This window comes from Prinia subflava, chromosome 3 (genome assembly GCF_021018805.1).
Source record: "Prinia subflava isolate CZ2003 ecotype Zambia chromosome 3, Cam_Psub_1.2, whole genome shotgun sequence".
NCBI classification, from domain to species: Eukaryota; Metazoa; Chordata; class Aves; order Passeriformes; family Cisticolidae; genus Prinia; species Prinia subflava.
The window spans coordinates 94013670-94028056 of record NC_086249.1 but is presented as its reverse complement, the minus strand read 5'-3'; the positions used below and the strand labels follow the sequence as shown (position 1 = coordinate 94028056).

Genomic DNA, 14387 nt, shown 5'->3' with positions numbered 1-14387 from the left:
GTTTGGCCTCTTCCTATCCCTCCTCTCCCCCTCTTCCCCCATCCCCTTGGGTGCCTACAAGTTGTACACCTGTGTGTTCTCTCACACTGAGGGGGACAAGGGACTTGCTTTAGTCAGTTTGGAAAAGAATTGATTTTGGACTCATGATTAGCACCGTAGTGATCATTTGCAGACTAATATTCCCTTCCAGAAAATGAACACTGTAGAAAAGATGCACGTTATTTTCTTAGCATTTCAAAATGTTGATTAGAGAGTGAAAGAAAAGGGATTGGGGAAAAAAAAAGAAAATTACTGCCCTCACTATATATATATTCTCATGTAATGTTTGCAATGTGCTTGGAAGCTGGGAGATTAATTTCCTTTTTCTAATGCTGTTTGCCATAGTGAGGCAAGTTGTGCCTGTCTTTTCCCCTGTGTTTCAGTGGCACAGGTGCCAGTGCAGCCCTGGCTTCCTTAAGAGTCACTTTTCATGCAGTATCCCTGAAAATATAAACAGTGATGTGTGCAGCTCTGGAATACTTTCCAACTGTGGCAGGCAGGAGATTGCATGTCTTTGGGAGAATGCAACTTCTGCTTTCTTCTTTTGTTTGTGTTTTTTTAAAATTAATTTATTTTTCTTATTATTTTTAAAGCTCTTATCTCCAGGTAGTGTTAAATATATTTACTTCTTTAAATGGCAAAAATTTAAGGGAGGATTTGGTTCAGATTTCCAGTAAAGGCAGTTCTGACTCTGCAGTTGTTTAAACATGTGTACCCTGTGTGGGTACAGCGATATTAACAAACACTGTGAAGTTAGTGAAACTTTCTGTGCATATACACTTGTAAATTGGTTTAGGTTCTCAGAAGATTTTGATGCGTCCTATTTTTAAGCTTAAATAAAATCAGGGTATATAAACTGTGCAGGAAAGAGGGTACACACCAGCTAACTATAGCTAGCTACATTCAGACAGAAATTCATGTCTCTGGGGTCTCTCTATAATCATTGGGGATAGAAATATATGAGAGATGTTTCAAAGCTAATTTAGGCACTTTGGTGGATGCATTTGCTAATTCAGGTGCAACACCACCAACAACAAGGCGGTATGAATAGCCCTCCCTTTGTTCACTCGTGGATGCAAGTCAATCAGAAGTTTTTTGCCAAGTAAATTAATGTCAGGAGTGCTAACAACACTGGTGGCTCCAACAAGGACCTCCCTCCCCTGCAGATCATTAACCTCTCCATTTCCATCCTGCTAAGTGAGCGCTCTGGGCTTTGCAGGGCTTTCATGAGCCGTGCTCATTAACACTGGAATGGCACCCTCAGCCCCTGGAGGGAAGGTGGGAGAGAGGAGTCAGTGTTACCTGTGGTGGAGGTGAGGAGCACTGGAGGGATGTGCCTGAGCTCAGCCGGTGCTCGCCTCCCTGAGAACAAGGAGAGCCCTGGCCCCGAGAGGTGCTGCCTGTGGCTGTCCTGAGGCTTTCCTCTGAGTGAGGTTTTCCTCTAAAAGGAGCACGAGGATGCAGCCTCAGCACACCAACTTGCCCCAGTGTGCCAGACAAACCCCACCTGTCTGTGCCCCACTCCAGACAAACCCCACCTGACTGTCCCTGTCCCACTCCAGACAAATTCTTCCAGTGAGTCCTTGTCCCACTCATGACAAACTCACCTGTCCCTGCCCCACTCCAGACAAACCCCACCATTGTGTCCCTGCCCCACTCCGGTGCTGGGCACAGGCTGTATCCTGGGGGAGCTCTTCAGCACGCTGAATGCCAGAAGTGCCAAGCAAAGAGATGACTTTGCTCTGCAGCTGCATCTCTCATCCAGACAGGGACAACTCTTAATGAGTTTGGTGTCTCTGATACAGCCTCTAGCATGAATTTTTTCGTAGCAGAAAAATATGGTGGCTGCTGTTGAGCTGCTATGGAAATGGCACTGGGGACCAAAACACGCCAGATAAGGGGCATGATGAAATTTATTTCTTAGTGCTGCAGACATGCAAATTACATCTTTTACTCTTGGAAGTCCCCTGAGCAGAACAGGCAGGACTCTGCGCCCAGCAGTGATCCTTGCTGCAGAGCAGAAGGTGAGTTGTATTTTTTTTCTGTTTTCAGCCTCCCAAACTTTCATTTTTGTCAGCTGACTGTGGAAGGTGTTGGTTGTCTCTGAAACAGCATGGGCAGGCTCACGCTGCAAGACTTTCTCCTATGAAAGGATGAGTGGGAGGACTGGCACAGAGTTGAGCTTGATTAGTACTGAGTGTAAGTTTTTCCTTGACAAGTTTTTGGCACATTTCTGATTACTTACCTCTTCTCTATGCCAAGTCCTTGCAAGACATGTACTGAGTGTCCAGTGCCAAACAATCTTTTTAAATATTAATCACTCGGAAAGCACATAAATTCATCGTTCAGAAATTGTGTATGTGTCATTTGATGTAAACCAAAAACAACTTTGAACCATGCTTGGTGTCAATTACTTGTTTTCTGTGGTTTGGAGCTTTCTGTTCCTCCCTATAAACCAGTTATCCATGCAGACCAGATTATGGCTGGCCCTTGCTTGTCTGTAAATTGCATCTGTAGATGCAATTCTGTCATTAACCTTGTGCTAAGGGCAGCTTAATTCCCAAGCTTTATGTTAGGAAGGATGGCCAGAATGAGTGGAGCTGGGTCAGGGCTTTCAGGGGTCACAGGGGGCCTGCTCCACAGGTAACTTCGTGCTTCCACCCTACCCCTGATGAGCCTGAGCCCAGATGAAAAAGCTGCATGAGGCCCTTTCTTTGTGGTAATATCTAAACAGAGGCAAGGATGTAAGGAATGACAGTAGTCTTTATTTTGATGCTGCTCTTAGGGGTGAGGTTTGACTGTACACCTGAGCAAAGGTTTGGAGGTGGCAAAAAATATAGGACCTCTTTTGTCCTTTCCTGTCTCAAACAAACAGCTTTCATGCTTCACTTACCCTGGCCCAAACTCTCATCTGGCCTGTTGGTGAATTGCTTTGCCTTCCTTAATTGGCTTATTAAAAAAAAAAAAAAAAAAAAAAAAAAAAAAAAAAAAAAAGGAAAAGAAAATTATGTTTTCTGCTGTTTTTATATGTGAGGGAAGAGTGATCATGTGAAATCTCACTGTGAGCCTTTTAGCTGAGCAAGGTTTACTCTGGTTAGGTTCCATCAGATATTCTTCAAATCTTGCAGTCAAGTCTGGGGGAACAGTTCAGAGGAAATCTCAGCACAGAAAGCAAAAGATAAAAGGTTGAAATGGATAAGGTGAACCTTCCTACATTGGAAGGGAATGCATTTACTGGGTACAGCCGGTAAATAGAAGATGCCAGAGTTTTCACTTTCTTCTCTTTTCCTTCAGGTTGATCAACTTCAACTCTCTAGTGCTCCTTGAGGATGAGACCTGAAGGCAGGGTCTCCACCTGACCTGAGACCCTTCCAGCCACAGGGCAGTGCAGGGGAAATCAGAAAGTCACTGGCCCAGCTGGGAGAGTGACTGGGCTGCTGCTCCCTGTCGTGACTCATCAGTGCCAGGGCCCTGTTCTGGTGCCTTCTCAGAACTGGCACGAAGGTGACACTGGCATGAAGGTGACACTGGCACCAAGGTGACAGGCACTAAGGCTTGGAAGTTTCAGGGCAATGGTGTGCCGCCTGCACAGACGGGGAGTGGAGAGATGTAAATTAGCATTTCCTGTATCATTTCTCATGTCTTCCCATTCTTCCTATTTCAAAGGCATTATTCAAATGTATTTCACACAGTTCCCCATGCTCTTTGATGCCCTCAGATCCACTTCCTCTAGGGATGCTACAGAAATCTCTAGCTTATTCCCTTTATTTCTGCTCTCTCAGATTATTTTGGCTATAGATAAGAAGTTGTTTCGGCTTCTCTGTGTGGGCAATGCCTCTCATTAAATGTGAAATAATTTCAGCCTAGTTTTGGAAGACAAGTGCAACTTATGTCACTGAAAAAGAATATTGTTTTCCCCACCTTTGTTGTCTGTGTCTGAAGTCTCAAAAAGTCTCAAAATTTCTCTTTAAGTTGGAGAAATCATCTTGATTAAAACATCCCTTTCTCCTATTGACCTCTAAATCCTGTCTGGGAATCTCACATCAGTTCACACTTGTAGAAGCTACTGCTTTCACGGAAATCACCCTGTCATCAGCTTTCAAAATCTGTACGTATTGAAATGAATTTTTACTTTGCCTTAGAAGAAAATCCAAGATTTTCAAAATGTCACCTTTCAAAAAATTTGGGGTTGGACAAAGTTTCTAAATTTTTAATTTCACAGCACAGAAGTGTGTTGTTTGGGTTTTTTCCTCTGTTTGGTACTTTCATTTGTACTTGGTTTTAATAATTTTCATTATTTTGTGATCTGCCAACAGTGACAGTGAAATATTGTGTCAATTTGTTGTAATGTTATAGTAGAGATGATCTAACCTTTTATTTTTTTTGCCTAGGGATAACATCAGAGATGCACCTATATGAGACTGAAAATACATAATAAACTTTTAACTACAACTCATAATTAAAGTGTTTAATTTTAAAATGGTACCTGGGAATTCAAATCAAAAAGACCATGTTTGGTGGGTGGGTTTATTTGTCTGTTGGCTTGTTTGTTGTTTTTCTCTTATGGACATTTCTCAGTTTTGATTTTCACTGATGCAGCCAAAGAAAAGTGCAGATAAGTGGAAATAATGCACATCTATTTTGAGCAACATTTGACTGACTCTTTCCAGCCAGCCCTCACAATAGGTAACTCTACACTTTTACTTAGCTCTGTACAGTTGCTAAAGCTGCTATGATAGCAAGGTGATTCTTTCAAAATGTGGTTACCATGATTACCAAGTAATTCACTGTGGAAATGCAGGTGTCCTGTTTGTTACCAAGAAATCTATCCTGATTTCTGAGTGAGTTAAGTGAGCTTAACTCACATCCAGGTTTCAAAGTGAACTTCAGGATCCCGGGTTGATGGGGTCCACAAATACAGTGGATCAGCAGTGGGGTACAGCTGTTCTACATGGAAACCCAGGAGCAGATCGTGTCATATTGTATTTGAGTTTTCAGAGCTGTGCTCTTCTTTGGGACTGACACAGTGTGTAAATGGAATAATGGTTAAAAATCTTCAGAGTGCCTTGCTGAGTATAAAGAGAATTGCTTTCTTGCTAAAATCAGCTGTATTTAAGGGTATGAGGGGGAGAAAGAAGTGGAATTAGTCAGAATAATGTCAGCTTTGGGTTAAATCCAAGGGAAATTCAGTGAAGCATTTCTGTAGCTTTGTGTTTTCCAAAGACTGTACACTACCTCTTTGGAGGAGTTAAGTATTGTAATTTCTTAACATCTCCAAGATGCAGAATTGTATTTAAATGATCCACCATCCATTCATCTCCACTGCTGAAGGCATTTCCCTCCCGGACACCCTTCCAGCTTCTTGACCCTGCACCATGATTACAGGTTGAGTCGCTTCCCTGGGAAGAGGGGTGGCTGCTTAGGCTGCTGGCAGGAGGAGAGGAGCTGGAAGTTTTGGGAGCAGGGCTCAGTCTCTGCCTTCGTGCCACCTGCTGGGGATGGCCATGGCTATCAGAGGGCTGAAGGTGCCCAGCCCCAGCCACAGCCCTCAGTGGGGTGCCCCAACCTCAAACAGTCCAAGGCTGTGGGGAGAAATCTCACTTCACACAGTGACAGTGATGTCAGGGAAGAGATAAACCACCCCCTCCTCCTCCCCCTCCAAGCAGGCTAAGTGCTGATCTCTTTCATGTCTCTGGTGTCTTATCACATTTCAGATGCTGTCACTACACCCAGCTGGGATATTTTCAGTGGAAATACCTACAGAGAAGTGAGAACAGTTTTGGTAAAAAACAAATATCCAGGACTCAGCCTCCTTTGCATTGCAATGTGATGGGATTTGGGAAGAGTAAAAAGATGTGTGAAAGAGAGAGCTTGTTTATGCAGGAAGCTGCTGTGAAACAGGACAAGCCAGGCTTCATAGCTCTGTGCAGCTCGAGCTGTTTCCAGTGCTGGAGTTAGTCATTTGGAAACCACCTGCAGTGTAAAATAACATCCTTGCTGCTGGGGCTTTCTGAGCAAAGCTCTCACCAGTGCTGCCACGAGACAGGCAGGCAGCACCAGTCCCCAGCCACTGCGTGTGGTACTACAGACTTCCTCACTCCTTTAGCCAATGTCTGCTTAGTCAGGTAAAAGTTATTTGTCTTTGCTGTACTACTAGATGTGTGCCCATACTTTGCAGGCAGTTTGCAGCTAATAATGATTCACTGTGAGGATGCTGCTGTATATCCACAAAATGGGAATATATTCCCTGAAAAACTAGGTAGAGCCAGCTGGGGCTCTGCAGATGGAAGCTTGTTTGCACCTCTTGGTGTACCTGTGTTCCTCAGGAGGGGCCTCCTGTTGAGAAGGGTCTGCAAAAAAGCCTGGTGGTCACAGCTGTGACCTTCTTTGGAGCAGTCTCCCAGGAGGGAGCACATACACTGCAGTGTGTGCTGGGGCTTCCTTCAGCCTCCATGGCTCTTCCACTTGCTTCCCCTGATTGTTCAGAGCATTGTGAATGTGGTAAGTGCTGACTATCTAAGTAGACACTAGATAGAAAATACTCTCATCTCCACGGATGTCTTTTCCACTTGCCCTCTTTTCCATGTCTTCTGTTACCTTGGTGGCATTGACAGGCACACAGGACCCCTGTGATAAGCAGTATTTGTGCTCTAACTCTTGCCAGCTAACTAACTTCTTTTGGACATGGGGGCACATCCCACATTTGCCACAGCAGAAGATTGTGTGCCTGCCACTTACCCACATGCCCTCAAGTCCCATGTAGCCCACCTGGAGCAGCTGGTGTTTGGTGGCCGTGGTGAGGGGAGGTCTGTGGCCACCTTGCAGTGGCAAACAGATGGTGAGCACAGCCCTGCTGGCTGCTCTGTTGACTGGCTGCGTGTCTGTTCTCTTAAATCACTCTCTTTCAGCCACCAGTTATGGAATTATGGCTTCCAGAGACGCTGGCCAGGAGAAGATTGCACAAGAGAGCTTGTAGACATCACTGGGATCAAGGACACTTTCTTCAGAAAGATGAGTAAGTCATATATCTTTTTAATATAAAATTGCTTTCCTTCTCCAGGTGGTTGTGTCTTTCAAAGAAGTTTTGGCCTTTGTCTAAGCCTTGCAAACCTGGTAGAAACCAGACCAAAATATTGTGTTGCACTTTAAAAGCTAATCAGCAGCAGCACTGGTATCTGTCCTCTTACTGCAACAGTTTCTGCAGGAAGCTAAATAATATTTACCAGATTTATATGTCTGTCTCCAAGGAATTCTGGAAATGCTTTCAGAAATACCTGTCTCTGTTTCAATTATCTCTGTTCAGCAAGTAGCACTATTGCCACTCAGTGGGGTCTGAAACATTAATGACATTCCCCAGCAGGGGCCCAGATGGATAAGACAAAGAAGAAAGAATTGCTTTAGTCATGGAAAAAAAGCATTAAAAACAAAAATATCAAAGTTATCCTAAGTTTTAAAATTTTATTAGTTAATTTGATAGTTCACTTAACAAGTGTTAATCAGTTTTTAAATGAAATTCTTCTCTCTAATTAAAATCCTTAATATTATGTTGGTATTCTTCTTTAAGCCTCATGACTATCTTTCAGTTCTGAAACTGTAAACTTAACCTTTAATATTGACCTAAGATCCTCACCATTTTAAAAATAGTTTTATAGTATGGCTCTTAGATGTGCTGTGTAATTAGTATTCTTGAATAGACTTGATCTTAGATTTATCTCTGAACCTGAAGAAGACCTTTCAGGTATGTGTTGTTAACACAGATTATTCATCCTACATTTTTTGAACTTGAATGAGCTTTCTAATAGACCCTCCCAAGTTTCTGTTCTTGTTAAGACTTTGGAAGAAAAGTTATTTATCTGTTTTCTCAACTAAAAGTGATCCTATTGCACCCTACCCTAGCCTACTTCCTGGAGCCAGAATGTAATAACAGGAGTATGTTGACAGTACTCTGTTTACTAACACAAAACTAACACTTACTGTAAGTTTGTTCTTGCTCTTATCCCCTGTCCCCACGGGGAGGATTGTTTGAGCTAATCACTTTCTAAATTACAGATTTCCCCCCCTTTTTTTTTTCTGTAGGTACCTGTCACTTGCTTCTTATGGAAAGAAAAAATGATGATTGCAGACTTGCACCTTGCAGTGGAAGCTTAGTTTGCTGAGGTCTTCAGGGGTCGAAGGTCTTGGAGTTCCTATTCACACATAAAACCAAATTAAAAAAACCCTTTATCTCCACATATGTCCTTGTGCAGCAAGGTTCTGCTGTGCCTAGGAGCTGAGTTTCCTGACCTAACAGGGGCAACCAAGCCTTTAAGAACTTGATTGTGCAAAATACTGGTTGTCCTGAGCTTGTAGGGAAGAGAGCAAGTTGTAGATGCTCAGTATTTAACAGGGTGAATTCCAACTACACATGTGGTTGTCTTTTCCTTTCCCCAGTAGTTTTAAAGGGTTTCTATCTCAGTATCTCATAAATACATTATTAATAAATCACAGTCTTTACACTGAATTCTCCTGAATTGCTGTGGAGAACACAATGTTCTGATTTTTTGCTGCTGCCCAGAGGAGGGCCCAGAGCCATCCCACCCTGTGGCACTGACACCTCCTCACAGAGGATGAGAAAACAGAGGTGGGAATACAGGCTCCTGCAGCTCTGTCCAAAGCAAGGGGGAGGGAGGGAAAGGAGCATCCAGCAGCACTAACCTGAGATGTGCAGTGATTGCTTGCTGGACGTTTCATTCTTAACTTGACAATAAAGTGGTCCTGAAGTTACTTAGGCTTGGCTGAATTGTGAATGAGCTTGTTGACGTGAAGTTGAGAATATTTGAAAAGGTGACATGGACAAAGAAATGATAAGGACAGGATGCCTCTCACTCGCAGAGATACTAGGAAATGGTTATAACACTCAGCAATGAGATGGCATTTCTTGAAAACATGTATTTTTTACCAGCTGCAATGGGGGTCAGGATAATACACCCCAGGGAAATCTCTCCTTCCATCCCGCTATTTCACAACGTCAGCTCGTGAAGGGAATGTGATTGGAAACAAACCAACTCCTGGGAGTCCCAAAGTTGTCTCGGCTCCTAGCTCTCTGGAATACTTCTCTGCTTAGATATCTTATCTCCATGGAAGTGCAAACAACACCACCAACCCCCCCCCCCACCTTTTTTTTTTTTTCTTTAGAAACATTGCAGTCACTTTGAACACTAGATACGCATTCAGATAAAAAATAGTAAAGCAAAGGGCTTAAGTTCTTGATTATTTACTGGCAACAAAGTTACAGTAGAGGAAAATGAAGAAATAAATAAACGCAAACTCCAAATATGCTTCACACCTACAATTGCTCCATCTGTCACACAGGATTCCTTTGTGAAAGCTGGAGACATTTCTGTTCCTGTTTGAGAACTGTTCCTTGGACAGGGCTTGTGTGTGTCCCTTCCCCCTTACACTGCAGGCAAAACTGGTGTCTCTGCTGATGAATGCAGGTGAGAGGCAAATAATTCCCAAAAACTTCTGAACTTCTGTAAGGAGATCACAATTGCCTGTCTCAAACACTGTTAAAATCAGAGCAGGACTTTGCCCTGATAGAAACACAGAATGGCTTTAGCTCAAGGCCTGGTGACATCTGACTGGCACGTCCTGGGTAATGAATCCAGACAAAAAATCCCCAATTGTGCCAAAATGTGTGGAGGGACAACTGCCCCTAAGCACATTGACAGTCAAACACAGATCAGCCCAAGGAATGGGACAGATGGCACCACCAAAGTGTTCCCCCAGCCCCTGAATATGCCCTTGGATTCCTGAAATTTGGACTGTGGGTTAAGGCACTTGATGAGAACTTGAAACAAGAAAAGTGGTACCATTCCCTGTGTGTCATCTCAGGCCTAGAGGGGAGGTAAACAAGCTGGGGGAGAGGAATGAATCACTGCAAAGGATCCCCGAGGGAAGAAAACTCAGCAACTGTGCTGAGGGCAGCTCCTGTTCCAGACAAATAAGGCTTTATAAAAGAGAGGCCTTGTAAAATCATGGCCCAGACCTGTTACATTGGCTAAGTAGAAAAGCACTATGGGAAAGAGGCTCAGGTGAATTAGGGGTAGAAAAACAAGTTATGTACCCATCACGTGCTCGCATTGGTGGTGGTTGGTTGAATTATGTTTGTTATGATTTAGAACTATGTCACTTGTGGTGGGTTTTTGATAAATTTTGGTAAGTTATTGTTAAGTTACTCTCCCAATGTTCTGTTCCTGTTATCCCCATGGTGTTTGGTTTATTTGGTTTTACCCCAGGTTTTCCCCTCCCCTGCCCTCTTGTCCATCACTCCCCAGACCCACCTGTTACCTCATTTACATGACGCCAATCCTTCCTGGTCCCTTCCCTTAGTTCTAGAGAAATCTGTGTCAATCCTAAACCCCACCCTGGACTTCCCCTTCTCCTCGATGTCCTGTAGTGCACTGACCCTTCCCACACCCCCTGCCTTCCCTCCTGGATGTCAGACTGGGGGTTCCTCCTCTCCCCCTCCCCATTGTGTCCCTGACTGGTTGGAAAGCTGGGTTATCACCCAGGTTATAAGTTGGCACGGGACCCTGTTTGCCCTCTCTCTTGCACCACCCTTTGGAGAATAAAGTTCTCTGAGAGAGTCTTCTCTGGTTCTTGCTCTGAACCCAGGTGCTGACGATGCACAGGGAGGGCAGAGAGCAGAGAGCAGCTCTGCTGTACACTGTTACACTGCCAGCAGTCCAAGAACACCCACTCCTGACCAGTGTCAGGGTGGGAGCTAGCTGTGAGAGCTACCTGGAGTTCCCCAGCCCACAGGTCAGTGACTGATAGTGGCTAACTGCTGAAAAAGGCCGAGGCTGTGCAATAAAGCTGCTCTCCTTTGCACTGCCTGGGACCTCACCCCACCAGCTCCCTCTGGGTGGAGGTGATCCTGGCAGAGCACAACGCATCAAATCAAAAAACCCACCTAGGCAAAAGAAGAGAGACTGAGCATGAGACTGATTAGCATTGGAAGTAAGAGAAGCTTTTAACTAATGGAATGAGAGAACCATGTATCCAGTGAGCACTAACTCTTTTGTTTGATAAAATATGTAAGTAGTGAAAAAGTTTTGAAAGCTTGTGAAACCCATCACTGAGAAGACAAGGTTGGAGAAGGACAATGGGATGCTGCTGGATCCATAGGTGGTGGTATCTTTCTACTAAATCTGTCTCTCTCTTCCCCCGACCTCCCCCTTTTCTATGTTTTTCTACCTCTCTACCACACATTTATAAGTAAATAAAATCAGTGCTATTGACTTCATCCTATGGTCTTGTTTGAACCTTAACTTTGGTGGAGGCATCTCTCTAATAAAAGCATCTTAACATCCTCAGCCACCCTCTTGTTGATTTTGTTTTTAAATTCTGATCTTTTAGCTTAAACTGTTCTGCATTTATATACAGCATTTATAGAGAACATTTATTATGTTCTCATTTATTTTGTAGAGCTTATTTTTCACACTTAGCCCTTCCTCAACTGCAATGTGGCTATGCATCTATAATGTAGCATTTGTCCTAAGGCTGAAGTATTTTTAGCATTTCAGTCTGGACCTTATAGGAAACAAAATGTTGTTCTGAACTTTAACGAGAAATCCTGATCACCAGTAAAGGTTTTATTTGATTTTCTTGCATATGGCTTCCTACAGTACTACATCTCTACTGTATCTGCACTTCTGTAAAAAGGAATTTACCAATGATGTCACCATAACTTTTCTAATTAATACATATTCACACCATCTTTAAGAGCTGCTAGTAAATTTTTATACCTCCAGCACATAAATTTGCCACACGCTATGTAGTTCCTTTCCAAAATAGCTCAGACATCTCGCTTACAACTCACTTACAATCACCCTTCCAGGCTAGTTAAGGTAAGACATTTCAAGATATGATTCATCATGATATATATGAGATTATGCTTTCAAATTTATCCTTGGCTCTGTCTCTTAACATTTTAACTAAATGCTGAGCTGACAGCTGGTGTCAATGCACAAGCTTCGCATTTTTCCTTGCTTTTAGGAGACTTTACAAGATCTCTGCAATAGTAATAGTATTTTCTTAAAAAGAAAAAATAATTAGTGTTATATGAGGAAAAGTGATGGAAAAATTACTATGTTCCTGAGGGGTCAAAAAATAAATGTTGATAGAAACAGGGTCTGATGTGCCATGTAGACCATTCTGCACAAATTAGCTGTTGCTTATTTGTCAGAAGTAATTCTACACATTGGAGAATGAAGCCATGATTTGAGAAGAGATGGGGAGACAGGTTATCTGATTATGGCATAATTCCTTACAGGAGGAAGTACTAGGCCAGTATGCATTTTAGTATACATGTGCTCCTAGAATTGTTGACCCTGTTAATAACATGTTAAAGAAGAGACAAATATGAAAATAAAACAAAACAAAACAAACCCATAATAATTTGGAGACAAAATATCTCTTAGAATAGCAATTTTGGTATAATTAATAAGTGATTACATCTTGGAGAGGGACAAATATACAGAAAAATCAATGCTAATTCATTTGGATCACTCAGCAACATTAAATATGATAGACTACAAATCCATGCTGGGATCCTGGTGGCTCTGCAAGGGGCAGATATTTCTGTGTTTCAGTTACTCTACTGATTCCTTGAAACCTCACCAAAACATAATCTGAAGCAAATGGGGGTTTTGACATGAATTTTCATTTCTGGTTAAAAAAAAAGGGGGGCAAAGTTTTATTAGGCTTTCACATATATTAAAAGATGCTAGAGAAACAAAAATTTTCTGTTCTCTTCAGTAGGTTTATTTCTCACATTTCCTAACCTTGGGAGGGTTCTGTGCCACAGGTGGAAGTTCATCAAATCATTAGGCTGCTGATAGCTTCCCAGTAAGGGACCTAGAAATGATAGAAGATTTCTGGTCTTCCTGCTGAAGTGGTTTGAAGCCCTTCTTTCCCTGTGGGGCTGTTTGCTGTTTTCAGACACAGTCCGAGGCTGTTGCTTGTCTCCCTGTTGATACACAAACTCACAGCTGCTCTTTTTTCTAGACTGTCTTTTCTATATTTAGCCATGCATCAGTAATCCTCAAAAAGATTGGACACCACCATAGCTAGTGCTGAGGAAAGCTTAGAAGATTTGACTAAGCAGGATGTGGGTGGTAGACTTATGTGAGTACTGCACAAATTGGTTAAGAACAGATTTGGCATCTGCATTTCTCATGGATTAGTTGAGTAAATAACTTTGGCTTGTGAGGTTGTTTAGGAATGCTTCATTTTAAAAATTTGCACTGGGTTCTTAAGTCATATTTTATTTCCCTCATGGGATTACTGAGATGTTGCTGGTTTAAAAACTGTGAAATGAAAGCCCAGTGACAACTGTTAACAACATATTAAGCTCAATAAACCCTTATGAAAAAGACCTTGCATCATGTAAGCTTTACTCAGAGAGTGACCCATCTGTCCTTGGTATCAGTTGTCATAACTCCACCGACACCAATGTTGTTATGCTCTTGTATGCAATCTGAAGGTCTGCCCTTTAGAATATGATGGGTGTGATGTGTTTGCTCCTTTTCCTAGCCATAGTTTTTCTGTTGTGAACACTGAATTGTCTGTGTGAAATTTTAGTTAACTATTAATTTGTAGCGAAGCCTGTGAAACTCCTGGGGGTTTAGTCAGTGATACTGCTCATAGACCATGACCCACTCTAGTAGCTATTGCAGAGCCTTGTGAAGTGTTTGCTGTGGGAAGAAGGAGCTTGCAATCCTGGGCTGAGATGTGAGACAGCTGATGTTGATAGCACATTGAGGAGCCCAGGGAAACAGGCAGGCAAACTGGCTCAGCATGGTACAGGGACCTCAGCACTCACGGAGCTCAATGTTGACTTATTTTGTAGACATCAGGCAAGAGAGTGCTTCAAGGAGGCATATAAGTGTGTCTTTTGTAGGTTGGTTGTTTTGTTTTTGTGGGGTTTGTTTTGTTTTGTTTTTTCCCTAGCAGCAGTAGACAGTGCTTAGCTGAAAACCTAAGTGGAAAATAAAACTGGTATCTTGGACTAGGTGGTAGTAAGATACAGCTACTGATGCAAAGATAGTAGGGTAGGAATAAACTGAAAATTACTTTGAATTTCTATTGTATTTAAGAAAGCTGATGTGTAGCAAGACCTAGAAATAGCAGCTGGCTGAACTCAAGGGCTAAGTGTGCAAATACATTAATGAATCATATTTCATTAAACCCAACTAGCTCTGTCCAGTGATGAGAGTGAGGCAGGAACTTCTAGCATTGATTCTTCTTAGAGGCCTACCTTCCAGATGACTTTAAGATGAAGTTCAATGCAGTGATTTGATGCT

At 42.6% G+C, this 14387-nt stretch overlaps 1 long non-coding RNA gene across 1 annotated transcript in view; it reads left to right on the top strand.

The window, feature by feature from the left end:
* LOC134548679 (uncharacterized) overlaps positions 1-8850 on the top strand; it is a 47918-nt gene extending 39068 nt beyond the window's left edge. The window contains exons 2-3 of the long non-coding RNA XR_010079862.1: positions 6948-7054; positions 8116-8850. This is a non-coding gene — a long non-coding RNA (uncharacterized LOC134548679). The remainder of the gene's footprint in view (positions 1-6947; positions 7055-8115) is intronic.
* Positions 8851-14387: the final 5537 nt, after the last annotated feature.